We start from the raw sequence: 17,326 nt of genomic DNA, 5'->3' as shown, positions 1-17,326 counted from the left end.
CCTCTTTGCAGCTAACAATGTACTTTAACTGCGCAGGATAATGCAGATGATGTGTTTGGTATCAGATGTGTGGTTTACTGCTGTGTGTGCATTCTGCTTTCTCTTTTAAAGAAGGGACTTTTGGTCCTGATGATCATTAGGGGTACTAAAGCACTACAATCAATCCTCTTTTAAATTTGTTTTATTGTTTGACAATTGCGCCCAAAGTCATGCTTCCAAAGAATAATTATAGAGCTATTTTTTAATTCATTTATTTATTTTTTTACAGATAGTACAGAGAGATTGTCATTTCTAGAATGCACATTACACCTTCCATGTTTTTTAAAGCTCCTGCAGTATGTAGAATCGTTACGCATTTGTGTTTAAAGTTATTATGTCAAAGAAAGAAACAATCCCGGAAAGAATCGATGCAGGCTGTGTTGCTCTGAACATGCATTCTCAGTGTCTGAGGGTTGGATCCGAGGGGGAAGTGTCTCTTTATGCTCCCGGGAGAATTCGGCAAAGTTAAAAAATATTTAAATCCTGTATGTCGGGGCTTTAACTAGTTATTTAACATAATTTATTCCATAGTGTGACAGGATGTGAATGAGTGAATTCCCAGATTGGCGAGACGGTGGCCATGTAGCATCTCAACTTCACGAGTCAAAAGCCACTTGTCACATTAATGCAATGGCATACATTTAATTTGATATTTACATAATGAACGGTATGTGATTGCTGTGAATGTAAGCCCTTAATAATTATGAGTGTTCAAAGTAAATACTATAACAACAGCACACAATCTACTTAACACTATCAGTAATGCAAATACTGAAGCTGACACTGTCTCCATAGCTGCCTGATCTTTTTCCATCTTTACTCACGTTAAACACATGTTTTTCATATAGAAAGTGAACAAATGTGACATCTGAGAGTTGAATGATAAACACACTCACTCAAAAAGTGAAATGACACATTTAAAACTTTTCGACATGCCAATCTTTTCCCTGTCTTTTCTCTAAACACAGGGATCTCATCGCACAATTTACTAAGCAAATCTCAAACAGGGCAGAGAGAGACAGAGAGAGAGAAGAGGCGGGGGCTCAGACTATGCGTGTCCCTGCAGGCCGACACTGTGCAGTGTTATGCTCGGCGCTGCACAATTTATGGACCATGGACAGTTTATAAGAAGCAATGTAGTCTATCAGAGAGGCAGGCGAATTGAGGACAGGGGGGGGATCGTTTCCATGCAGGAAGCTGTGTTTTGGAATAATATACGCTGTGATAAAGATGTTTCCCCAGTGACGTGAAACAGCAGGGAGCACCAACGGCCACTTACTATTCCAACCAAATATGATGGAGGGTCTTTGAGCTGCCATACTTTTCTCTCTCTCTTGTGAACCTTATATATGAAATGTTGAGACGATGGTGCTTCGAGATGATTAATCCACCATTTGAGTTTCCAAAAGCAATTGTTGGTGACATTTGAGTCAGGATGTAAAGGATGATTATTGGAAATAGCGTGGTATAGATAGAAGAGTTATCATGCAAAAAGGGAAAAAAACAGCCCTGCGGCCTGACACTATAAAATACCACGTCTGCTACAAGTTTTACTTGTGACAGCAGCAACATTTACTGCAATACTGTACAGTTGAATTTACCACTACAACACTTTGAACTCTTCTCCTTCTAATTGAGGCATTTTTGTCTTAACTGAGTCCTGAAATGTGACGGAGAGATCGTTTAACCTGTTTCAAATGCAAAACAATTCATACTTTCTAAAATTAAATGTTCTACTTTTCTACTAGTGCAGCGATCTTTCTCATTCATTCTTTCAAGAAAAAGAAAGTTCTTAAAGTAAGTTGATTTCTGCTGTTGTTGGACTAGAACTTTGTACTGAACCAGATGATATTTGTCAAAAGTTACTCGCTAAGATGTAGATCGTCTGCTTTGTATTTATAATAATAATAATAGTCATAGAAGAGGCTTTAGATGAGACCAAAAAGTGAAATACTTTATATACTGTAGCTCATATATATATATATACAGTATATATGGTTGATAATATTCCCAATTACGTGTTAGCTGAAACCAAAAAAAAGTAGTTCTCCCACTCCAATAAAATCTAGTATGAAACTTTATACGTTCCCTCTGAAAATGATCCACTTTTATTATGTCCTCACATGAGGTTTATGTCTGTCAAGTGACTCCTCAAACGCTGACGACTCCAGCAAGGCCTCGATGAGACGTGACTCTCCTCGAAATAACAATGTCGATTGTAAAAGCGGAGAAAGAGCCAGAACAAAGAGAGAAAGGAGCTCAGAGATGACGGAGGGACATGACAAACTTCCCTCACAAGGCTGACATCTGTCGAGGCGTTTGGTGTCACGAGGACGGCTTCTTATGCAAATGGATGCTGCAGCCCCATGAGACACTGACAGGCCAAAGTGCTCGCTAGCTTGACATTAATGAAGACGTCACTCGTCCAGTTGGACGACACGTCGCCGCTCACACACACCCTCGTTCAACCGTCATGTGGCGTTTTAAATAAACCCGAGCTGGTGTCAGAGAGGGAGAAAAATGGGATCTGAGGCCATTTCTCACCAACTGGGTCTACGTTGTTTAATGTAGGTTATGGGAAAGATTGAAAGTGGAAAGTGGGTGACCTAAGAGCACTGAAACAGAACTCCTAAACATGTAAGAGTTTCAGCGATGTGCCTCTGGCAGTGCAACCTGCCAATGGTTCGGCGGTTGTTTATGTATGTGTGGGAAATCCTTGGCAGCGCAGATATCAAACACATCCATCTGATAAGAGGTTTGAGAGAGCTGCAGGCCCCGGGACACACACAAACACCAACAGCACACAATAACACACATGCACATCACGCTAACACACACCCAGCAGGTCTGCAGGTTTTACATGGAAAGCTTTTAGCCGTGCAGAAGCAGCTGAAGACACAGCTATTGTTAAGCTCCATGATGGATGACGCGGAGGTCTGTCAGCCGACTAAAACACAGCTGAATTTATTAGGCTAAGCAGGGTCACCACCTCCAAGTGGAATGCCAATGGACCAAATACAAATGAAGGTGAATAAGAAGCACTTGCGTGAGGAGTGGCAACCTGACAGCGTGTTTGACATGTGTCAGAGTCGAAGCATTAACATGAAGCTGAGGATCGAGGATCGAGATAAAAAACACTCACGATAAGTTAGTCATGGTGAGTTTCCATTATCGGCATAATCGTGAATATCCTCATGAGTGACTTGACCAGTGAACTGACTGCAGTTACGACAGTTTTGTGACATTCATTTGGTGTTTACTGCATGTACAATGAACATCGCTGTGCATGTATTTATCAACCACTTCAAGGTAGGTTTGATCATTTAACAAGCACTCAGTGATCGCTGCAAGTCTGTTCCTCTGTGATTTTTCATGACATACCATACTATGACTTTTTTATGACATCATTATTTATGATTACCTTATTTAAGGTTTGTTCAATGTATAAGATGCGTGTCCGATCTGTGATGCAACAAAAAATTAAAAGCGATTCAGTGAGTTTTTAGTATATATCGGGATAATATTGTGAATCATGATTATTGTGGCCAGGATAATCGTGACATGAAATTTTCATATCCTGCCACTCCTTATCTACTGAACATATAGTCTGGAGGGTCGTCGGTTCGATCCCCGCCCTGCTCTACTTGTGTCATGGTCGTTGTGCTCTTGGGCAAAACACTTCACCCACCTTTCCTCTTGTGAATGTGTTTGACTGCTGTATGTTTGAGGAGGTGGTCGTAGCTGCTGATTAGCAGCCACGCTTCCGTCAGTCTGCCCCAGGGCAGCTGTGACTACCGTCGTAGTTTACCACCACCATGTGTGTCTGTGTGAATGAATGGAACCTGGAAGGCACTGTTTAAATCCAATCCATTATTTTTATAGTTAAGTATTACTGTTAAGGGAAGGGGTCATCTTATATGTCTATAAAACAATAATTATGTTGACGACAGAATCATTCAGGACTTGAATACAGCAGAATTTATAACAAAACATTTCATTTCAGTCATAAACACTACACATGTCCTGTTTATACTATTAGATATCAGCTACCGTAGGAGTACTACCGTATCATACAATAAAAATAATAAAACCTACTTCTCTGCAAACATGAATCCAACCCAGAAGAAGAGCCAGCGCACATTGATGTAAGGCATATTTACTATCTTTTTTCTGTCTTATTAGAATATGACATCCAAACTTTGCAGCCAGACAAACAAAAAACCAACCACATAAGGAAAGGTACCGGAATCAGCATCATCATCGCTCACTGGGGAGACCACAGTGTTATCAAGCTGAAGAGATCCAAATACACAAGACCTATATTGTGTATGCCAAAGTGACAGATTATCTCATCATCATCCGGTAACGTACTTGCCATCAAGTACAAGTGAGGAGATCAATCAAAGACATGCTGCATGCTATCGTGACTCAGGAACACATGATGTAGGTGTGTCACAGCCACCAGGAGAAGTATATATGTAGACTGGCATTACATCTGTGCAGTAAGATGGCTTTAGTAAAACTATACAGAACAGAGCAAACTATCCTAAGATCACTCTACTACCAAGAGGTCCGAGCTGAGCCAAAGCTCTCTGAATACAAACGTTTAGCAACAACCATCTAAACACAAAATTGATTCAATGCACCAGTGACAAAATGATGAGTACACTTTTGTATACTCAGAAACACAATCCATTATTAACAGGTGCATTAAATGAGGCCCGCCGATCTGATCAGCCGAGAATAAGGGCAACACACACCAGGAAGCATTCGACACATGTCAAAACAGCAGCACCCATTATTTCCTACAGTATGTAAGCCTGCGTTATCAACGGTGCCTTGATGCATGTCAACTTGTCAGAAAAGAAGCAATTTGATCACAAATGAACAGCCAGGATTAATGATGTAATGCTTTGCAATGTCGTGACGTTCTGCAGCCATGTCCATGTGTGCATGACGGCTACACCGCACACGCTATAAGAAATGAATGCCAATGGTCTGCGAGACAGAATTAAGAGGTTGTGGCAGTGTGTCAGAGTGTAAAGCTGTAGATAATGGCTGTGAGTTTTGAAGAGAAGATACTGGAGGTTTTCCTGCCAGGTTCTTCGAGGGATAGTTTGGCTTTTCTGAAGTGGGGTTGTATTATCGTTAGTTAGTGTATTTTCTACAATTTGAAGAAGAAGACGGATTACTTTATTGGTCCTGCAACGGGGAAATTGAATTTGTTCACTCTAATTATTAATCATGTTACACACACAGGCCCGAAATACACACATGCACAAACAGGACCTATACATGCAATTAAGGAGAGATGTTAGAGCAAGGGGGCTGCCAGTGACCGGCGTCCCGAGCAGTTGGGGGTTCGGTGCCTTGCTCAACAGCACCTCGGCAGTGCCCAGGAGACTAGCACCTCTCCAGCCACCAGTCCACACTCCATACATGGTCCACATCGGGATTTGAAACAGTGACCCTACGGTTCCCAGCCAAGTCACCTATGGACTGAGCTACTGCTAGAATTTACTTTACTTTGGCACTACATTTTCTAAACGTATTCCTACGCACAAGTGAAACCGCTTTCTGCGGTTTATAAACAAATACAAGAAAATGAAAGTGAGTGATTACAAGAGCGATGACAAAATGCCGTTCGCTGTGGAGTGTAGAAGATCCTTTTATGAGCTGGGGCAAACACAAGAAGAACTTTTTCAGAGGTCACGGCCAAAAGAGAGAGAGAAAGGGAAAAGGGCTGTGGAAAGGAATGTGCTGTCTGACAGAAAGGTAAAGCTGTGAAAATATTAATATATATGTTATAATATAGTGTACAATTTCACTAAAACAGATTCTTTAGGTGTGAATTTTTTGTGGTGGCTAAAATACGTTTAGCTGCTGCCCCCCATTCACGGTGCCTTTCTTCCTTCCTACTTTTCTGAACTGGCGGCGTGCTGCAATTGTCATCTACTGTAGGTAAGACACTGACTATGGCTAAGAACATTATACAAACCCACTTAAAGAAAGCCAAACTATTCCTTAACCATTAACTGTAATATAGTATCCTCCATTACACAGAGTGCAGAGGCAAGTATGTGCAGCAACGTTGCTCAGACAATCATCTTAGCATGTGTTGCTAAAAGCAGGTATATCACAGCCTTACATTACCTGTAACCCCTATACTTTATGTTCTATCCCTTCCTAATTTACCCATCTCTCTCTCTCTCTCATTGTTCTCACTATCTTTAAACTCAGCATTCTTCTCCTCTCTCGTCTTCCTCTGTGACCCTGAGCGTGTGGGGCAGCAGTCGACCTTGCCCCCCCCCGTTATGGCAGCGAGCCTGTTAACAGCGGCGGTGAGTTGTGGCCTGGCGTTAAATTGTGCTCCAGCCGCAGTCAATGTTTATGTCTACCAATCAAACGCAATGTGTTTATGTTATATGGCATTATGGACAAGGAGGCAAGGCTCTCTAAAACACACAGGCTGGGAGGAGCGCCGTCCAAGACGAGGGGTTTATGGTCCGTTGAGCATCAGAGAAAAATTAAGCGTCAGTCAGAGACGAAAGGTTGAATAGAAAAGCTGGTTTGATTTCGAGAGTCTGGACACCACTTGAAAGAGGGAATGAGAACCCACAAGGGGGAATGAGGGAGATTGACGACACTTGCGAAATATTTCAAAATGAATCCTGTAGATCTGTTTTGTTAGGAGTGCTTTATAGATGATTTCTTTGTTGATATCATGTGAAGTCACAGCTGAGTCCACAAAGTCCGGGCCATACACTAGTACTCCTTTCCCACTAAAATTGAATTCTAAAAATAAGCTATGGACGGCATTCGCGTTGCGAGTAGACATGTTTTTTTCTTCTGGTGTGTCAAGTTCAACATCCCAAATGCAGCAGAAAACATGGATAGTAAAAACTAGAAATCAGGCGAGGGGATTGTGAAAACGTTACTGTGGTTACTTCTTTTATATAGCTGTTACCAATTCGGTTCAATTCAAAATGGGTCTCTTAGCATAGGGCAACGAAAATCAACGTATCCACCTGGGTGTCCTGTTTCCTCCCTGTCGATCGGAGCTGGAGCCAGTTAATATCTGTGACTACTGTAGAGTGAGTTGTCCCCGAAGGCACGAGACAAAAGTCGGATGTTAATGGGTTTTTTGTCAAGTGGAAAGGAACTTAAGACTGTCATAAGGGAGGGAAACCACAGGCCCTCTCAGGTGTCTACATTAAAATATCCTATTGTGATCCCAGAGTGAACACTTCAAATTAGTTTGTACTTAAAGGTAGACTGTTATCTGAGAATTCAGAAAATGCATCTCTCTACCTGAACCTATAGCCAAAATAAGACTAATGGGGCAGTCACTTGAACTTAAAACATTATTTAATTAGCTTCCAAAGCTTTAAAGAATGATTCATATGTGGAGGTGAGTCTGGTTATGGATATATGGAGATGTTTGTCTTATAGCATGTCAAACTATATTGTTGTTAAGGGGGTGAGAGGACGGCGGAGGGGCGCAATAAGTCACACTGTCTGCGTAATTCGTAGCTATGCCGTTATGCTGACTGATGACACTGTTGTGGTGGTTAATGTACTGACATCAAATATTGTGCTGAGTAGAGGGCAGATAAAATGACCAGCAAATTTTCTACAGTCAGTATGCAGGTTCCACTACTTCTACGATGCAAATGTGATTATCAAAACCTGGCATCGTGTAGTGCAGTTTGAGGACAGTAGCTCTGGCTTCAGTACACTTCAATGTCCCAGAACCCTGTGAGCATTTGTGTGTTTACACAGATTAGGTGAAAAGATTAGCCATCTCCTCCCTGTCCGGCCTTAAACACGAGTGTCTTTGTGAGGACATGGGGAGACTCAAGCTGTTTTGTCCTCAGCACCACGTCTGATCGCTAAGAAAACACACACTTAATCCTCCTGGATACAGAGACTTGACATCAATTTGTCCCTATAGGGGAGGGGCTCCGGGGTGAGTTTCCTAAACCCTCACTCCTCTCCCTTTAAAAATGTCCTTCATGCTTCTGACTGTCTTATAACCCTTAAAACATCTGGGTGAGAGACCTGACAAGACACTCTCCTCTACCTTCAGGGCTACCTTTACCTTGAGCAAGGCACTTAGCACCCCAAAATAGCTGCTGAGTGGTATGAAGAAGTCTGTGGTCGTACTGGGCAGCTTCCCATGATCAGCATCCACCCGCTCTGGGAACATCTCTGTCACACTGTTGCTGTAAATGAGACTGTGGTTCCCCTTTGAGTGCCTGGTGAAAATCCATGTTATGCTGATTGTTGTCTTGAGATCCATGGTGATAAGGGGTCACGGACAGTCTTCGCACTCCTCCCAGTTATATGGAAGTCCATTAATGTCAAAACTTTTGACTGAGAAGAAAACAAATACAGGCTGTAAGTACTCTGCATGCCAGGAACGTGAGGACTTGTGCTTACTTTAAGCACAGAAAACACTTTGACCTCAAACCCTGTTTTGTTCCAAATCAGCTCATCATTTCCTCCAGCTGTTTGGTCAGATTTTCACCACTTGAGATAATGAGACATCTGGGGCCTCATGTATAAACGGTACGCATGCATGAAAAGGCTGTGTACACTGGTTTTTGACACATACGGTGGGATCTATACGTGAAAATGTACGCACGGCAAACTCTTTCATGGCTCTAGAACATACCGATTTCAAACTGCAAAGTACTGAAACTCCCCAAATGTTTCAAAATAAGGTTTCCACTCCAGTTACTGTGACATGTCTATGAAAGGCCATAATTATTTCCATTGATACACCACAGTAGTTTGAACATTTAGTTGGATAATGTTTAACATCGAGCACAGAGCAGATGAAATGATCATCAATGTAGAAATCAAAGACAACGTCAAATAGCACTAAAGAACTACGGAAAAAAGAGCTTAAGTAGTTTTTAATAGAATCTTCTAATACTGTACATGTGTCGCCAATGATTTTAGTCGTGATATTGTGTGGAATCTACGCACAGTTTTATAAATGCGGCTCCTAGATATTAGGGTCATATCTTCTCTCAAGTCTGTACAGAAGTGAAAAACATGATGGGCAAAACAGAACTAATTACAGAACCAAGACTTAAACCTAGAACTTCAGTAACTTAGAAACTTACTGGTGAATTATACGGTTTTAATATGTAAATTGAGAAACTAGCAAGTAAACTAAAATCCTGTAAAAGTTGCTCTCTTTACCTCAATTTTTTTAGATACAGTAGTTGGGAAGTAGAATATAATATTCTCTCTCCCAAGCTCTTTTACTGATACTACTGACAACAAGTGCCTGCTGGCTGTGTGAATGAATTCTGTACTGAACATGAACAGTAGCAGCCTCTAGGGCGGCAGGGATGAGTCCTAATACCCCAAATGAGAATTCTGTACTGAACATGGACAGTAGCAGCCTCTAGGGCGGCAGGGATGATTCCTAATACCCCAAATAAGAATTATGTACTGAACATGGACAGTAGCAGCCTCTAGGGCGGCAGGGATGAGTCCTAATACCCCAAATGAGAATTCTGTACAGAACATGGACAGTAGCAGCCTCTAGGGCGGCAGGGATGAGTCCTAATACCTCAAATGAGTTAGCGTTTTTGCACTTTGGATTCCCTTGTGTCAAAGTCATTGGTTTTTTTTAATGGGTTTTTGGCTAGATGCCTGACACAAGGTCTGTGGTCAACACAGTCTTAAGGGAGTTTTACATTAAAGTCTATGACACCAAACACATGGGATCAGTTGGAAGATAGTGGTAGTGATGTTGTAGTCAACGTTAGCTCTTAACTTCTGCTGACTGCACTTACGCTTTGAAAATCTTTAAAGTCATGTTTATCTTGCTGAACAAAACTCAAGTTTCAAAATTGTCCCATTAACTTTTCCTCGAGGGAACCAGGGCGATGCTAAGTTCTGGGGTCGGGCGACACAAATACATACTCCCTGCAGCAATCTGCTCTTGGGAAATTGGAGATATCATACCTGGATTTTTCAGGATCGGGAACTACAGTCCAAGAACCAAAATCTCGACCACGGTTGCGCATATGTAGGTAAGTTCTTAAAAGGGTTCATTGGATTTTCTGCAGGTAATGCTCTTTGCTTTCTGTCTTGCTATCACGGCTCGAAGGAAATACACAGTCACTTTGTTTATCCCATATCATTTGTTATTGCAGAAATCTAAAATCCCTCACTTCCTGTTTTTCAGAGACTGTTTCCCCAGAAAAGAACTACGAAGCATCTGGTGGTTGGAGGAGCAGATGTAGAAACTCACTTGAACCATTTGGCTGTTTTATATCAGTCGAAAGTAGCAAAAGGGACAAATGATAGAAAAGATGAGGGGACTTTTTCTGTCTGAATCTTCTCTCTATCATCATTCTGTCCCCACCATCTGTGAGCGATAAAACAAAACCAATGGCTTTTTCATTGCTTCTCCAAAACATCTCACATTTAAAAAAAAAAAAACATTTGAAAACATCTGTTCCTGAAAAAAATATCTCAAAGTCCTGTAGTAAATATATCTTAAGGATAGAGGATCAATGCCGTTAACATTTTTATCATTTTGTCAATCATACACATCCAGTTATTTATTTTCCTTCTGGAGCAAAACCATATTTGTCCCATTCTTTTCCTCAGCACAATCCTGCCTCCTGTCCTTCATCCAAATGCTTCTGTCTCAACCCAAAGTAGAATGGATCAATTTTCTTGCACCCACCCCCTCCCCAATTCTCTTCCCCGATCCAAATATTCTTTCATTCAGAGTTGTATGCCACAGTAATAAATCCTCACAAGGTGGTTTCAGACAGAGTGCCATAACTTATGTCTCCACTGGAGCTAAATCTGAGCACAGCGGACAGTGCGATGCAAGCATACGGGAGATATACAGGGGGATTTATTGTGGCGTATTTCATCTGAGGCAATCCTGGGCCTGTTCTGATGTCTGTTTTGCACTCGTGAACTGGGATGCAGAGAGGCATGTGGAGAGGTATAGTGTAAGAAAATCCCTTAGATGTTATCACTTTATAGTCTCTCTATATACAGTGTAGGTCTACTGTATTTCACAAGAATATTATTTTAGAGCTAACTGAAACTCGAGATGTTTTGTTCTTATGTTGCATGCTTTTAAAGTCAGTCTGAATGAGTGCTGAATGTATAAAACGTGTGAGCTAACGCGTGTTTATGTGCCAGCAGAAAACTAAAAGTACACTGCACTATGTGGTGAATGAAAAGCTTTGTAAATCATGAAACATGAGCGAAATTAAAACACAACCAGAGTGGATTCTTTTTTGCTTTGAGCATTCTTTAAACTGGAGGACTCACATTGGTTTGAATGCTCAATTAAAGCTCACTTGGAGCAACAGCTGCTGCAGTTTTGTTTATAATTTACAACTTTCACTTATCTTTGGGATGTTGGTCGTAATTCTTGTTCAGCAATGTCATTCTGTATAACGGTTTCTTTATTATATGATATTTGTATTCAGGTTTGAATCTAAAAAGGACAATTAGTAAGCGCTTCATTAAATATAAAGTGTATTTTCTTGATTAAATGACTTTGAGTTCATGCCGTTTGATCACATATGCTGATGAAAATTTAAAAATCTGTTGCAGGAATGATGTATCAGCGCTTTATGCTGTAAGTGGTCGCTGAAACACATGTGAGAGATGTTGAGGAGAGGGATGGAGAGCATGAGGTCATGGGGGGGACTATGAACACAGAAACACATGAAAAAGCAAAAATAGTTATAGAGGAAAGTTAAAATAGTAACCAATGGATGGTTGACAAACATGCTTTTTTATACTTTCATCCCACATCTTGATGATGAGCATGTCCGCCATCATTTATGTCCCTGTCTCTGCTGTCTGAATGGGATTAAATCATTAGCATTGCTACTTTTGTAATGCTAACAGGTGGAAAAAGAATGTCATTGCAAGTCATAGACCTTCCCCTCAAGAATTCAGGTGGAACATGTGGATCCTTGGAAAGATATGCAGGAAATAAAATACTTCTCTGGCTTACATTTCCCTCCCATTTATGCTTTTTACTTTTCTTCCCTTCTTCCTTTAGAAGACTAAAGAAAAAAAAAACTCCAATTGTGAACCCGAGGGGTGAGGCAGAGAACATGGTGTCTTGTAAAACACATGCACTTAATATTAGGGCCATAAAACTTGTAAAATTAAAAGCTATTTTGGAAAATAGAAAGAGAAATATTTATACGTCTGGCTCTGGATAAAGGTCGTTTTATCTTGGGGCAGCGAGGGCCCGCTGGGGCACAGGTAACGACTGTCAACAGGCGTGGGGGGCGGGGGGGTGGATGCTGTGGTACAGCATGCTCTCCGTGTCCAACCAGATGTCCACATGTGTGACTGGGTTTCCCCTTTTCAGTCAGCCAGAGTGGCCATGTCAGGGTTTCAGAAAAGCGAGAGAAATAGAGGGAGAGAAAGAAACAACGTCTGCTCCTAATTACGAATAGAAAGAAAAAAAAGGAAAGAATCGTGGAGCTTTTTGACTTTTGCTAACGTTTAGACTCGAGTCACAGCTACGCGAGGGCAGCTACTGACACACAGAGCAGCCTCACTGATGACAAGGGGGAAAAATGAGAGGAGAAAAAAAAAATACAAAAACAATGTCCACCAAGTCGAGTTGATTGAAAAGCTGCAAAAAGCAATTATGATTGTGAGAATGTGCAGACCCCTCGTCTTAGCAGCCAGCAAACATCGTAAATCGTGTGGCGGTCTCTGTTTACATTGTGCTGACCTCTCTTTGCCCTCTGGTCCTTGCTGGGCTCTCCGTGCCCTCAGCACTGTTGACATTCATACACATGGAGGCTGGTTCATACATACATGAACAGTATAAATGAGTTTTTAAAATTTTGTCATGTCTGCATTCTATAGTTTCCATTCAGGTTTTCTTGCCACTGGTGTTTCTTATCGAACTGTCTTTGCAATGTGATTTTTTTTTACATTTATCTTCTTTTCCTCTACCTTTTAAATCAGTCAAGAACTTGCATAAACTGTATGTTAAAGGTATGACAAGTATACTATCTCCGAGGCTTTGCCACGGGAGGCCTAACGTTTGCATGTGTTTAGCTAATCAGAGTTAGCCCACGCTTGTTCAACAAAAGCGCATATGTAGCCTAAATGACATGTATAATGAGGACATCATACATGTCATTTAGGCTACATATTTTCAGAGACTCTAACATAACTGATGACTATGACAGTTAAGGATGAGTTTGCCCTTGATGTCTGACCAATCTCAGAACCCATCGGCTGTCTTTCAGATGAAAATTTAGCTTCTGAGGGCAACAGTTAATATTTTGGGCTTTCCAGTGTAGCCAGTGAATATCCAGGCGGCAGTCAATGTTTACGGTCCCGTTAGCAACTTGAGACACGAGAATAGAGTTGGAGTTACGAGATATCGTCTCTATAAACAGATACCTGCAGATGCAGATGAATAATAACAAAAAGCTATTTAAAAGGCAAATTGTCATCAGACAATAGCCGATCGCTTCCACGATTGTTTGGCGGCCAACACGTTCTGCCTCCTTTGCTCTGCACATGGACTGTTTACTTGCATGCAACCACAAACAGAAACCAGACTGCTTCCGCTGCCCAAATCTTGTCCCATTGCCTACAGGTTCTACATTCCTATGCAGAATTTGTTTATAGAGATTAGTGTCTGCCAGACTCTGCTCCTCTCACCCTCATGTGATCGCCTCATTTAAGAACGTTGCTCATAGTCTTTCTTTGATCTGGGCTGGACCAGAGGCCTGTACCATACGCAGCAGGATGTGCGGTTAGCGAGGTAACTTCGTGGTTAATACTGGATTTTCGTTCATGCGTCGGGAGTTCACTTCTGGCCGAGGTACATTACCACGGTGACTTACGCTGCACACCTAACATGCTCTGTAGCAGGTTATGTTCCAGATAGCAGATCAACCTACATAAAGCACCAACTACTGACCAATCAATTCTTTTGGAAAATGACATAATTCATTGAAGAACCTGAGATGTATAAAACTGTTATATATCGACACATTAATCTAATGGAATACATAAATGGATTAATAGTTAGATGGGGCAATGATCTAAATTGCCCGTAGGTGTGAATGGTTGTCTGTTTCTGTTCATCTCTATGTGCCCTGTGATAGACTGGCGTCCTGTCCAGGGTGTACCCTGCCTCACGCCCGATGCCAGCTGGGATAGGCTCGTGACAGGGACAAGCGGTTGCAGATGAATGAATAAACAGATCGTACTTATTGTGGCAAACATCTTCATATGAAACACTTTGTTTTTGCCCAAATATGAATGAGTGAACTATTACTTAATTAAGAAGACTATAAAAAAAGATTAACACCAACACACTCTTGCCAGATAACCAAGAGATCGAGGGTAAGTTGAACTTAGTAGAACAGGCCTGAGGTCGCTACACATCGCTGTCCCATTGTATTGTTTTTGGTGTCCACCACCTGCAGCCCCGCAGCTGTGATGGGTGGGGTGTGATAGCTTTATTCTTCCTAAGAAGGAACACTTAAGGCGTCAGTATGATTCACATGCTTGTGGGATTGGAGAAAAGGATCAAGCGATTTTTGTAACCTTCCGAAACTGTCAGTCTGACGAGCGTGCCAATTTTAGGCAGCAATTGGCAAGGTACGCAGGGGCGAGAAAGTGTGCGGGTTTGAACTTTCCATCAAGCTCTCTGTTATCATTTCTCACACATTTACCTCTGTTACCTTCTACGCCAAACAATTACAACACCATGCAAGACTGTGAGACTTTTGCCGACTCTTTTGAGTGTGGCCGTTCAGAACAGGTAGAAACAGTTTCACCTTTGGACGAGTCGACACTTTGTATGAACTAGTTACTCTTCAACACCCCCCAGCCTCAACACCGAAGTCTTCAGTGCAGCACATGGACTGCAGCCTTATGCTGTATGTGCTTGTGTGTGGTAACACATAGAATCGGCAACTTTGATGCACGTACAAGTGCAAACTGGACTGGACACGGTTAACAAGTTATTTCTGTAGTGAGGTGGTGTTGCTGTGGTGTTGAAAGTAGACAACCATAGCACACAAAATGACCACTGAGAGCGTACTCACACTGTCCTCCTGGACCGAGACCCGGACTTTAGGTTACTTGTCCCCCCTCCCTCTCCCCCCCGCGCCCCAGCCCCGTTTGTACTCACACTGCCAGGGCCGGCCAATGCTTCTTGCTGTCCATACGCCATCACGTCGTAACACGTCACACGCATTGATCGCGTGTGTGTGGCTTTGTTTACGAATCTTTCCATAGACCTCGGAGTTTTTGTGCGTCTTGTCGACTGTTTTTGAATATTTTCATCGACCAAATCTGCAGTAAACACTCCACCTCCGCACCACACCAACGTGAACCTTTCACCGCCATTGTTGTTGTTGTTAAATGTCTGCGCATGGTCCGTCCTTCTATTTACATGTCCGAACAGGCGGACATAACGATACTGCCGTAGGGCTCGTGCTCATGCTCGTACACGTGCGCACGCTCGTGCTCGTACATGTGCAAACGGCTCCGCTAAAGCCCACCTCTTTCAAGCGGGCCGTGGACGGTCCGCTGGCCGCAGTTGAGCGCGGAGTGGGTGCGCTCACACTGCTTAAAGGTACTAGACTTTAGCTGAAAAACCGGTTTTGGCCGCGGTGTGAGTAGGCTCTGAGTTAGAGTGAAGCTCACAGAGCTAATTGAAAATACTTCAAAACATAAAAACAAAACACTGACTCTGCTCATCAATGTTAAACTACGAGATGAGGACCGCTTTAACGTGGCGTTGATGCCGTGAATACGTTAAGACTTGAGCCTGAGGTAGCCTACAGTTGACTGCAAAGTCTTTACGGGTAAATAAGTTAGTCAGAGCGCAACACACATTTTGAAAAATCATTTGAAACAGCTTTATGAACACATTCTATTCACACATTACTGAGTGTATAAAAACTTTGGCCAGCCACAGAGCATTTGAAGGAGTTGGAGCTGCATGTGAGCAGCAGTCATAAAGACAGATTTGTGTGAGACACTCTCATTACCGCTGTTCACTCCAGACATAAAAAGGAAAATGATTTGAACTGTAAAAAGAAAGCAGCCCCTTTAAAAAAAATGTTTTAAGTAAAGTAGAGTTCAGATTATTATATATGTGGAGGGCTGTGGCAGTAACGGCACTGTTTTACTACCTGCTCCTGGAGAGGGATATAAACATTTTAAATGCACCATCAGAACAGATGGGAGCTGCAAGAAGTCAGGGTAGCATCTTAAAAAGCATTGGTTGCATGCAGTAGATACCGGATATATAGTTAAGAGGCACTCAGATATCATAGAATTTGTATAGAATAATAAAAAACACTTAATAATGATATTATCAAATAAACTCCCCCCATGTTTAGTGATAGATTTGTGTACAATGTTGGACATTAAGTGTGTCTGTTCTCCTGTCCTCTGAAGGCATCTACTGGGGCGTCATATTTGAAAGCGATAGCGCGTTTCACACATAATATACATGTTTTACTTTAGCTGTAATATTTTAGCAACGTCAATTATGTGTGTACTCCCTTTTCAGCTTCACTAAGCAGCTCTGAATTTGTCCTACGATCTCTAAAATTTACTCCTTTGATGTAAGCCGCAGAAGATGTGGAGGACAATTTATAGTCTATCTGGTCATTGAGTAGGAATGCGGAGTATAATTTGTAGATATGTGTGTGTGCGAATGCTGATGTGCATGTGTCTACTACTGCGGATGCATACATTTTGGGTCTGGCCGCTTCGACACAACTCTGGAAGACCGTTATGGTTTGAAATAATAAATGCACACACAAACACACGACTGTCCTTTACTCTTACGCACACACACACACACACACACACACACACACACACACACACACACACACACACACACACACACACACACACACACACACACACACACACACACACACACACACACACACACACACACACACACACACACACACACACACACACACACACACACACACACACACACACACACACACGCTCTTAACATACACCTCTGCACACCTCAGCACTGCCAAAATGCACTAAAAATTTACGACCTTAGCATTCCTGCAGGGTCAAGCAATTTATCAAATCCTGCACATTCTGGTTTCAATTACACAGCCAATAGTGGAGAGTGGTTATTCTAGCAGGTTCATTTGGCCCAGTAGGGGAGGTCGAGTCTTTTTGCTTAACACCCCATCCGCTGAACGCAACTGGGCATTTGCTTTCTGGATGGTCGCTCGCCTTT

Source organism: Echiichthys vipera (assembly GCF_963691815.1).
Source record: "Echiichthys vipera genome assembly, chromosome: 11".
NCBI classification, from domain to species: domain Eukaryota; kingdom Metazoa; phylum Chordata; class Actinopteri; order Perciformes; family Trachinidae; genus Echiichthys; species Echiichthys vipera.
The sequence above is the reverse complement of the archived record's forward strand: the minus strand, read 5'-3'. Positions refer to the sequence as shown.